Raw genomic sequence first — 10,215 nt, 5'->3', positions numbered from 1 at the left:
GGGTGGGGGGGTGGGTGCTGATCGGGTGGAGGGGATGGGTGGTGACCGGGTGGGTGTGTGGTGACCGGGGGTAGGGGGGGTGGGTGGTGACTGAGTGTGGGGGGGACTAAAAGTGGTGGGTGGTGTCTGGGTGGGGCTTACAGGGGTGGGTAGGGCTAACAGGGGTGGGTGGGGCTAACAGGGGTGGGTGGGGCTAACAGGGGTGGGTGGGGCTAACAGGGGTGGGTGGGGCTAACAGGGGTGGGTGGTGACCGGGTGGGGGGGCTAACGGGTGGGTGGTGACCTGGTGGGGGGGGCTAACAGGAGTGAGTGGGGCTAAAAGGGGTGAGTGGTGACCGGGTGTAGGGGGGGTTAACAGGGGTGGGTAGTGACCGGGTGGGGGGGGCTAACAGGGGTGGGTGGTGACCGGGTGGGTGGGGGGGGGCTAACAGGGGTGGGTGGTGACCGGGTGGGGGGGGGGGCTAACAGGAGTGGGTGGTGACCGGGTGGGGGGGGCTAACAGGTGTGGGTGGGGCTAACAGGTGTGGGTTGTGACCTGGTGAGGGGGGGCTAACAGGGGTGGGTGGTGACCGGGTGGGGGGAGGCTAACAGGGGTGGGTGGGGCTAACAGGGGTGGGTGGTGACCGGGTGGGGTGGGGCTTACGGGTGGGTGGTGACCGGGTGTGGTGGGGCTAACAGGGGTGAGTGGTGACCGGGTGGGGGGGGCTAACAGGGGTGGGTGGTGACCGGGTGCGGGGGTGCTAACAGGGGTCGGTGGTGTCCGGGTGGGGGGGGCTGACAGGGGTGGGGGGGATTGACAGGGGTGGGGGGGATTGACAGGGGTGGGGCTTACAGGGGTGGTGGGTGGGGCTTACAGGGGTGGTGGTGGGGCTTACAGGGGTGGTGGTGGGGCTTACAGGGGTGGTGGGTGGGGCTTACAGGGGTGGGGGTGGGGCTAACAGGGGTGGGGGGGCTAACAGGGGTGGGTGGTGATCGGGTGGGGGGGGCTAACAGGGGTGGGTGGTGTCCGGGTGGGGGGGTGCTAACAGGGGTGGGGGGGCTAACAGGTGTGGGGGGTGATCGGGTTGGGGGGGCTAACAGGGGTGGGTGGTGACCGGGTTGGTAGGGGCTAACAGGGGTGGGTGGTGACTGGGAAGGGGGGCTAACAGGGGTGGGTGGGGCTAACAGGGATGGGTGGTGACTGGCTGGGGGGCGTGGGTGGTGACCGGGTGGGGGGTTGGGTGGTGACCGAGTGGGGGGTTGGGTGGTGACCGGGTGGAGGGTGGGTGGTGACCGGGTGGGTGGGTGGGAGGTGACCGGGTGGGGGGGTGGGTGGTGACCGGGTGGGGGGGGTGGGTGGCGACCGGGCGAGTGGGTGGGGGGGGGTAGTGGCGACCGGGTGGGGGGGATGAGTGGCAACCGGGTGGGTGGGTTGGTGGCAACCGGGTGGGGGGGTAGGTGGCAACCGGGTGGTGGGGGTGGGTGGCGACCGGGTGGGGGGGTAGGTGGTGACCGGGTGGGGGGGTGGGTGGTGACCGAGTGTGGGGGTGGCTAAAATCGGTGGGTGGTGTCCGGGTGGGGGGCGGGGGCTAACAGGGGTGGGTGGGGCTAACAGGGGTGGGTGGGGCTAACAGGGGTGGGTGGGGCTAACAGGGGTGGGTGGGGCTAACAGGGGTGGGTGGGGCTAACAGGGGTGGGTGGGGCTAACAGGGGTGGGTGGTGACCGGGTGGGGGGGCTAACGGGTGGGTGGTGACCTGGTGGGGGGCGGCTAACAGGAGTGAGTTGGGCTAACAGGGGTGAGTGGTGACCGGTGTGGGGGGGTTAACAGGGGTGGGGGTGGGCTGACCGGGGTGGGGGGGCTGACCGGGGTGGGGGGGCTGACCGGGGTGGGGGGGCTGACCGGGGTGGGGGGGCTGACCGGGGTGGGGGGGCTGACCGGGGTGGGGGGGCTGACCGGGGTGGGGGGGCTGACCGGGGTGGGGGGGCTGACCGGGGTGGGGGGGCTGACCGGGGTGGGGGGGCTGACCGGGGTGGGGGGGCTGACCGGGGTGGGGGGTGCTGACCGGGGTGGGGGGGCTGACCGGGGAGGGGGGGCTGACAGGGGTGGGGGGGCTGACAGGGGTGGGGGGCTGACAGGGGTGGGGTGGCTGACAGGGGTGGGGGGGCTGACAGCGGTGGGGGGACTGACAGGGGTGGGGGGGCTGACAGGGGTGGGGGGCTGACAGGGGTGGGTGGCTGACGGGTGGGGGGGCTGACGGGTGGGGGGCTGACAGGGGTGGGGGGGCTGACAGGAGTGGGGGGGCTGACAGGGGTGGGGGGGCTGACAGGGGTGGGGGGGCTCAGGGGTGGGGGGCTGACAGGGGTGGGGGGGCTGACAGGGGTGGGGGGGCTGACAGGGGTGGGGGGTGGGGGGCTGACAGGGGTGGGGGGGCTGACAGGGGTGGGGGGGCTGACAGGGGTGGGGGGGGCTGACAGGGGTGGGGGGGCTAACAGGTGTGGGTTGTGACCTGGTGAGGGGGGGCTAACAGAGGTGGGTGGTGACCGGGTGGGGGGAGGCTAACAGGGGTGGGTGGGGCTAACAGGGGTGGGTGGTGACCGGGTGGGGTGGGGCTAACGGGTGGGTGGTGACCGGGTGGGGTGGGGCTAACAGGGGTGAGTGGTGACCGGGTGGGGGGGGCTAACAGGGGTGGGTGGTGTCCGGGGGTGGGGGGGGTGGGTGGTGACCAGCTGTGGGGGGTGGCCGGGTGGGGGCCGGGGGCTAACACGGGTGGGTGGTGACCGGGTGGGGGGTGGGCTAACAGGAGTGGGAGGTGACCGGGTGGTGGGGGGTGACCGGGTGGTGGGGGGGTGGGGGGTGACCGGGAGGTGGGGGGGTGGGGGGTGACCGGGGGGGGTGGGGGGTGACCGGGGGGGGTGGGGGGTGACCGGGTGGGGGGGGGGGGTGGGGGGTGACCGGGTGGGGGGGGGGTGGGGGGTGACCGGGTGGGGGGGGGGGTGGGGGGTGACCGGGTGGGGGGGGGGTGGGGGGTGACCGGGTGGGGGGGGGTGGGGGGTGACCGGGTGGGGGGGGGTGGGGGGTGACCGGGTGGGGGGGTGCTAACAGGGGTGGGTGGTGACCAGGTGGGGGGGGCTAACAGGGGTGGGTGGGGCTAACAGGTGTGGGTGGTGACCGGGTGAGGGGGGGGCTAACAGAGGTGGGTGGTGACCGGGTGGGGGGTGGCTAACAGGGGTGGGTGGTGATGGGGTTTGTGTGCAGGTGTCTGGGGGGATGTGGAGCTGGGGGGAAGAGGGGGTGGTGGGGCTGGCTTGAGGTAGTGTGGAGCTGACCGGGGAATGGGTTGGGGTGAGCGGATGGCGGTAGGGGAATGGGTGGGGTGAGCGGAAGCGGTGGGGAACTGATATCGCATCCGTCTCCCACCCCCACGAAATCACCAAACTCTTTTCAAACGCCCCAGCCCAGCTCAGCACCCGATCAGCGAGGAGCCGGGCACATCAGAGGCGCCTGGTTTTGAACGGGGAGGACGGTCGATCCCTGAGTTCCGACCCTGCCTTGCCGGCGTCCGCAGGGCAAAGGGAATGTGGTTGAGTCCGGGACTGTGGATTTTGCCTGGTGCCGCCCAGCAGACGCGGGCGACGGAGCCAGTGAGCGCCAATTGTGTGCGGAGTCTCCGGCCCCACTGGCGGTCTGATGCACCGCACATGGGTTTCGGAGCACCCATCGCCAGCAGAGGAAGACGGGCCAGTGACAGCCCTGCCGCTTACTTGGGTCTCTCGCAGTCTGGCAAGTTTACGAGCCCCCCGGGGAAAATTGACACGGACCAGGACAGGCAGCGCGGGTTCCCGGAGGGGGTTCGAGAAGGCTGAAGCGTAGGGGCTTGGGCGCCCTTCTCCTCCGGGCCCCCAGGCTCCGCCTTCTGGTCAATGAACCACTGCCGGTGACCAGAGACTGCGGTCGCAATGTCCGCATCGAGCAGCGCTGTAGGTCGGAGAGAGGCGCGGCCACTTGCCCTCAGTGCCGAACGCGCCTGCCCCGCAACTCGGCCAGACCCAACCGCTTCGTGGTGTAGAACGTCTGGAAGCTGTCGCTGGACGTGCGGGAGCCGGAGCTCCACTGCCCGGTGCTCGTCGAGGGGCTGAAGGTCTTCTGCATCGACGACAGGGCACCGATCTGCGGGATGTGCGCGACCACCGGGGACCCTCCACCAGCCCCGTGAGACCATCCAGGTAAGAGGTTGAGGACGACCCTGATATTTTTTAAAAGGTGACATTTCACATCGTCCTGGACAACGCATATATCTTTATCTTTGCGACAGAAAGGACACTGACCTGCTGACTCTCTCCAGCGTTGCGTGTTTACTTTAACTCAGGTCTGCAGATTTTACTCCTTCAATTTCTGTCTCCACAGCATCTGGTCGCAAGGTGAGGTTTTCCAGTCCAGCACATCTGAAATGTCCACCTTCTTCCACAAACGTGGCTTCCCCTCCACCACCACTGACTCACCCCTCACCCACATCTCCTCCATTTCCCGTTCGTCTGCCCTGGCCCCCTCTGCCCCCCGCCCCCCCCCCCCCCCACGCAACAATCACAGGATTCCCCTCATCCTCACCTACTACCCCATCGGCCTCCAACGCACTGTAATTTCCACCAACTTCAACACCATCCCACCTCCAGGCACATATTTCTCTCTACTCCCCTCTCTGCCTTCCGTAGGGACTGCTCCCTCCGTGAATCATTTCTACCCCTTTCCGTTGAATGACATCTTTCCGTCAGCAGGGTGAACAGAACTGTGCACGGTACTCCAAGTGCAGTCTCACCATCATCTTCTACAGTCGAACAGCCGGGCCTGGAAGAAGTATTGATTTTAAATTTAGACACACAGCACAGTAACAGGCCCTTCTGTCCCACAAGCTCGTGCTGCTCAAATACTCCAAGTCACCTACAGCCCCGTATGTTTTGGAGGGTGGGAAGGAATCGGAGCGCCCGGAGGAAACCCACACAGACATGGAGAGAACGTGCAAACTCCTCACAGACAAACGTACAAACTCCTTACAGGATGTGAACCCCGGTCGTTGGCACTGTCACAGCGCTGTACTAACAGCTACGTAAACCATGCTGCCTGTGATTCGTTTATTGCCATATACATCATACAATGACCCTATGCACCAAAATATTTACTGGCTGCAGCCAAGCATGTAGTATATATGTAAAAAGATAACAATCGTGTACACAATATGTATTAAATGGAGACAATTCTGACAGAATTATAGATAGTGCAGATTTGGGCTTCTCATCTCAGGAAAGATGTGTTAACATTGGAGAAGGTCCAGATGAGGTTCACCAGAATGATCCCTGGAATGAGAGGATGATCACAAGAGGAGTGTTTGATGGATCTGGAGCTATTCTCCATACTCTCCACTATTTAGAAGAATGGGTGGGTGGGGGGGGGGAGGCGGTGGGGGGGGGGGGGGGTGATGGGAAATCTCATGAAAACCTACTGAACATTGAAATATGGGGAAGTCTGGGTCCAGAACACAATAATGTGCCTTTCGGACACTGATGAGGAGAAATTTCTTTACCGAGAGTGGGTTGAATCTATGGAATTTGATGCCGTTGGCGGCTGTGGAGGCCAAGTCCTTTAAGGCAGAGGCAGGGAAGGGAATCAAGGGTTATGGAGAGAATGGGGTTGAAAAGGATAATAAATTAGCCATGATGGAATGACAGGGTGGATTCGATGGGCTGAATGGCCTAATTCTATTCGTGTGTCCTCTGGTCTTATTCCGTCCAGGGGCCTGTTAAGGAGTTGTAATGCTCTGCTGTCATTCATGATGATTTTATTCCTTAATTATTTTATGTCATTCCCTTTTCAGGGCCTGTATCTATGTTGCAATGTGGAGTGTCCCTTTAGAACAGAGATGAGGAGGAATTACTTTACCCAGAGGGGGTTGAATCTTTGGAATTTGTTGGAACGGACAGCTGTGGAGGCCAAGTTACTGACTATATTTAAGAGAGAGGTTCTTGATTAGGAAGGGAATCGAGGGTTACGGAGACCTATGTCCTATGGTTGTACATTAAATATTGCGGGCTACCTGATTCAGCAAAAATAAAGTGATGTGCAGTAATGCAGACAGTTATCTTGTGGTGTCAGGATCAGTGTAACAAGGGGACGTTCAAGAACCTGAGAGCTGTTGGACAGAAACTGTTCTCGAACCTAGAGGTGCATCTTGGTACTTTAACGTGGAAGGAAAATACAGCAGTTGTTTGAAATCTGAATAAACATGAGGATGTCTCATCAGCATAATGGGTGTCCACTCTATTTATTGGACAAAAGGATTAAAATCTCTCCCCAAACCTGAAACTGGGGCTGCTAGACATTTCCAGATTTTTTTTTCTCAAAATCATCCGCTGCTTTTTAACCTTGGCTGCAATTTATTATTTATTGATGAATGTTTGGGTTATTTTATGTTGATTTTGCACAAAATCTGCCCAATGTATATATTTCGCACTTTTCTTTCTTTTTAAAATATTTTTTATTGATTTTCATACAGAACTTATACAGATAATATAATTCAATAAAATGGTACAGGTAATGTACATTAAACATTCAGTATAACAAAAACATACACAGGCTGTAAATCATATCCATGAAATGTATTCCAAATGTGGCACCATCTTGGGGTCCAGAAAAATCTCATCGCCCGGGAGCCCCAGGTCCCCGCATCTTCCTGGGAGTCTGATACCCGAGTCTAATGATTCATCGCATTATATCCGAATTTGTATTAACTTGGGGCACGTGAAATCGGGATTTCTCTGTATTTATTAAAAAGGAAGTAATGACAAACAAAATTGAGAGAGAAAGGAACAAACAAAAAAAAGAAAATAGTAAAATGGAAAAAAACTCCAATCCCCCACCTAACAGTGATGCCAGGTGTTGAGTAGGATTAATGTGAAAGAAAAATGAAGGTTTAAAAAATGTGAAAAATATTGGAAAAGATACGTGTCAGACAATTTATTGACATTAAGATGAAATGATAAAACAAGGAAATGAGTCATGATGTCCCCCGTAAAGTCTAAAATCTTATATCATTTGAATAATGAATGTTTTCTATATTAAAACAGGACGCGATGTCTCGCTACCACTGACCAGGAGTAAGCGGGACAGGATCCTGCTATTTAAGTAAGATTGCACTCCTCGCCAAAAGAGAGGCAAAGGTAAGGGTTCCATTATTGCCACCTAATGCTACATTTAGAATGTAACATGCGTGGAAAAGAGATTGCACATCTCTGAGCCAGAGATAGAGAAGAATCATTCCCTCCCATTGTGCCAAAGAGGGCCACCAGAGGATTCGGTATTAAATCTATGTTAAAGTATGGAAAATCTCTCTCCAGTATTTTTCAAGACTAGGTCAATTCCAGAACATATGAATTAATGATGTTTCTCCACTCTTACACCTGTCACAATAAGAACTCGTATCTGAATAGAAATGAGATAATTTAGCTTGAGACATGTGTGAACCACTTTAAATTGTAATAAACAATGAGAAGCACATAGTGAAGAGCGATTGACCATCTTAAGAATTGTGTCCCAATCCACATCCAATATAGTCAATTTTAAATCCTGTTCTCAAGCATTTTTAATTCTAACTAACAAAATCCGATTTTAAAAATATTTTCCACTTTTTAGACTGTTTACATACTGATAGTTCTGTGCAGAGTCTGAATATCCAAGAAACAAAAAAAAACCTAGGATAGTTAATAAAAGTCACAAAGGAAAGGGTTCAGAGAGTGAAACACGAAAGTCTGGAGCTGTCTATAAGGAGACAGAGATATTGCCGAGTATTAAGACTAGTTGAGCTCTTCCGGCATTTCGTTGAGTTCCCCTCCCCGGTACTAATTCTCTCTCTTTTGGCTTGGCTTCGCAGACGAAGATTTATGGAGGGTATGTCCACGTCAGCTGCAGACTCGTTTGTGACTGACAAGTCCGATGCGGGACAGGCAGGCTCAGTTGCAAGGGAAAATTGGTTGGTTGGGTTTTTTCTCCTTTGTCTTTTGTCAGTGAGGTGGGCTCTGCGGTCTTCTTCAAAGGAGGTTGCTGCCCGCCCAACTGTGAGACGCCAAGAAGCACGGTTTGAGGCAATATCATCCCACTGGCAGTGATCAATATGGCAGGCACCAAGAGATTTCTTTAAGCAGTCCTTGTACCTCTTCTTTGCTGCACCTCTGTCTTGGTGGCCAGTGGAGATCTCACCATATAACTTGCCATTCTACCCCTCCCACTAAACACGGTCAACAGCAAATTTTTTTTAAAATGGGGAGATAAGCCAGGGATTGAGTTTTGCCTCTGCACATCGAGCACTCAAGCCTATGTAATCGTATTGTGTTAGTAATCCATGAATGGGGCACATACGTTGTCGAATTCAATCATCATTTCTTTCATAGTTTATCTGATTTTCTCCAAGCTCAAACAAGACATGATATCTGTATCTGACATATGTGTGTTAGTGTTAGACCACCCTTACATTTAATCAAAGTTGTTCATCTGGTTATCAACGAGGTAAAGGCTACAACTCCTCTCTGAGTTCGGTTCAAGGAAATATTTTTCTGTTGTGAATAACCAATACAGGGTCAGGGATCTACCACGATCCTAAGGATCTACCGCGATCCCAAGGATCTACTGCGATCCCAGGGATCTACCGCGATCCCAGGGATCTACCGCGATCCCAGGGATCTACCGCGATCCCAGGGATCTACCGCGATCCCAGGGATCTACCGCGATCCCAAGGATCTCTGAAATGGGCTGAAAAATTCATCTCCAAATCTCTCTCAGTTTTGGACACTCCCAAACCTATGAACCAGTGATCCCTCATGAATTCTACATTTGTCACATGTTGGATCCATGTCAGAATAAATACCTTAGACCAGTGTATTCTATAAACCACTTGCAATTACAATAGACAATGTCATGCACAAAATGAGATATTCTTGATCAAGTCGAGCGTAGCTAAAATAGAGAGATTTAAATCTCTTTCCCATTCCCTTCTAATTGCATTGCCAGAACCCATTTTTAGATCCAACAGATGTTTAGAAATGGTAGCCGCCTTGAGGAAATTTTATAAAAAGTAAATCCAGAACATTGGTTTTGGGAACTCAGGGAATATTAGAAAGTTTAGATTGGGCAAAGTGCCTAATTTGTAAATATCTAAAAAAAAATGCCTATTGGGAAGACTAAATTTAACTGTTAACTGTTCAAATGATGCAAAGTTACCTCTGATATACAAATCCCTAAAACTCTTAAAACCCAGTCCAACCCATTCTCTAAAACCAGCATGCAGTATAAAGAAGGCTGACAAAGATGAATGTTAATCATAGGGCTGCATATGGAAATATTAAGAAGACCAAAAAATCTTCTAAATTGTGCCCATATCCTGAATCTATGTCTCATGATTGGATTGTCTGTTAATCTCAAAAGTGAAAAGGGGTAAGGAAGAACGTAAGACTGCCAACATAGCTAACGTTTTTGAAAAGTTCAATTCCGTTTCCACCAATCATCTAAAGTATCAAAATGTAATCATGTGGCGAGTGGTGCAGTGAATAAACCATCCCAGAAGTTGCCTGTGAGCTGAAGCAATGGAACTCTTTGATGGAATCTTCGCAGGAGTGTAAATAATTACATTTGGCGCCATCACCCAACCTCTGTACTCACGCACCTCCCAAAGTTCTTTATGCCCCCGGCCATCCAGCAGGGTCCCGCAACTACGGATGCCAGTTCGATAATGGAGTGGTGAGGTTCGCCACCATAACAATGACTGTCCAATAATAATAGCTAAAGTTTGGGAGAGAACGTTGACTTCTTCAAAGATGTTTTGTTTATAGCAGGTTGTTCGTCCTGCCAAATATAAGACAAAATAGTAAAATCTGACGTGTCAAAATAAATTTTAAGAACGAAATTAGATAAAAAATATACAAAAATGTAGGTAAAATGTTTTCTAATTGCATTGATACATCCAATCATTGAATTGCATCCCGACAACCCGTTCTTTAGTCTGTGTACGTAGGCCTGAAAAGTTTTAATAAATTCTTGTAACTCTTTGTCATTGTAATTCCCAAATATTTAAACTGGTTTTTAACTAGTTTGAAAGGGAAATTGGCATAAAACGTTAAAGATCCATTAATGGGTAATAATTCACTCATGAAAAATTATTTTATACCCCAAAAATGTACTAAATAAAACGAACAAT

The sequence above is a fragment of the Narcine bancroftii genome, chromosome 2 (genome assembly GCF_036971445.1).
Source record: "Narcine bancroftii isolate sNarBan1 chromosome 2, sNarBan1.hap1, whole genome shotgun sequence".
NCBI lineage: Eukaryota > Metazoa > Chordata > Chondrichthyes > Torpediniformes > Narcinidae > Narcine > Narcine bancroftii.
This window is presented reverse-complemented; position numbering follows the sequence as displayed.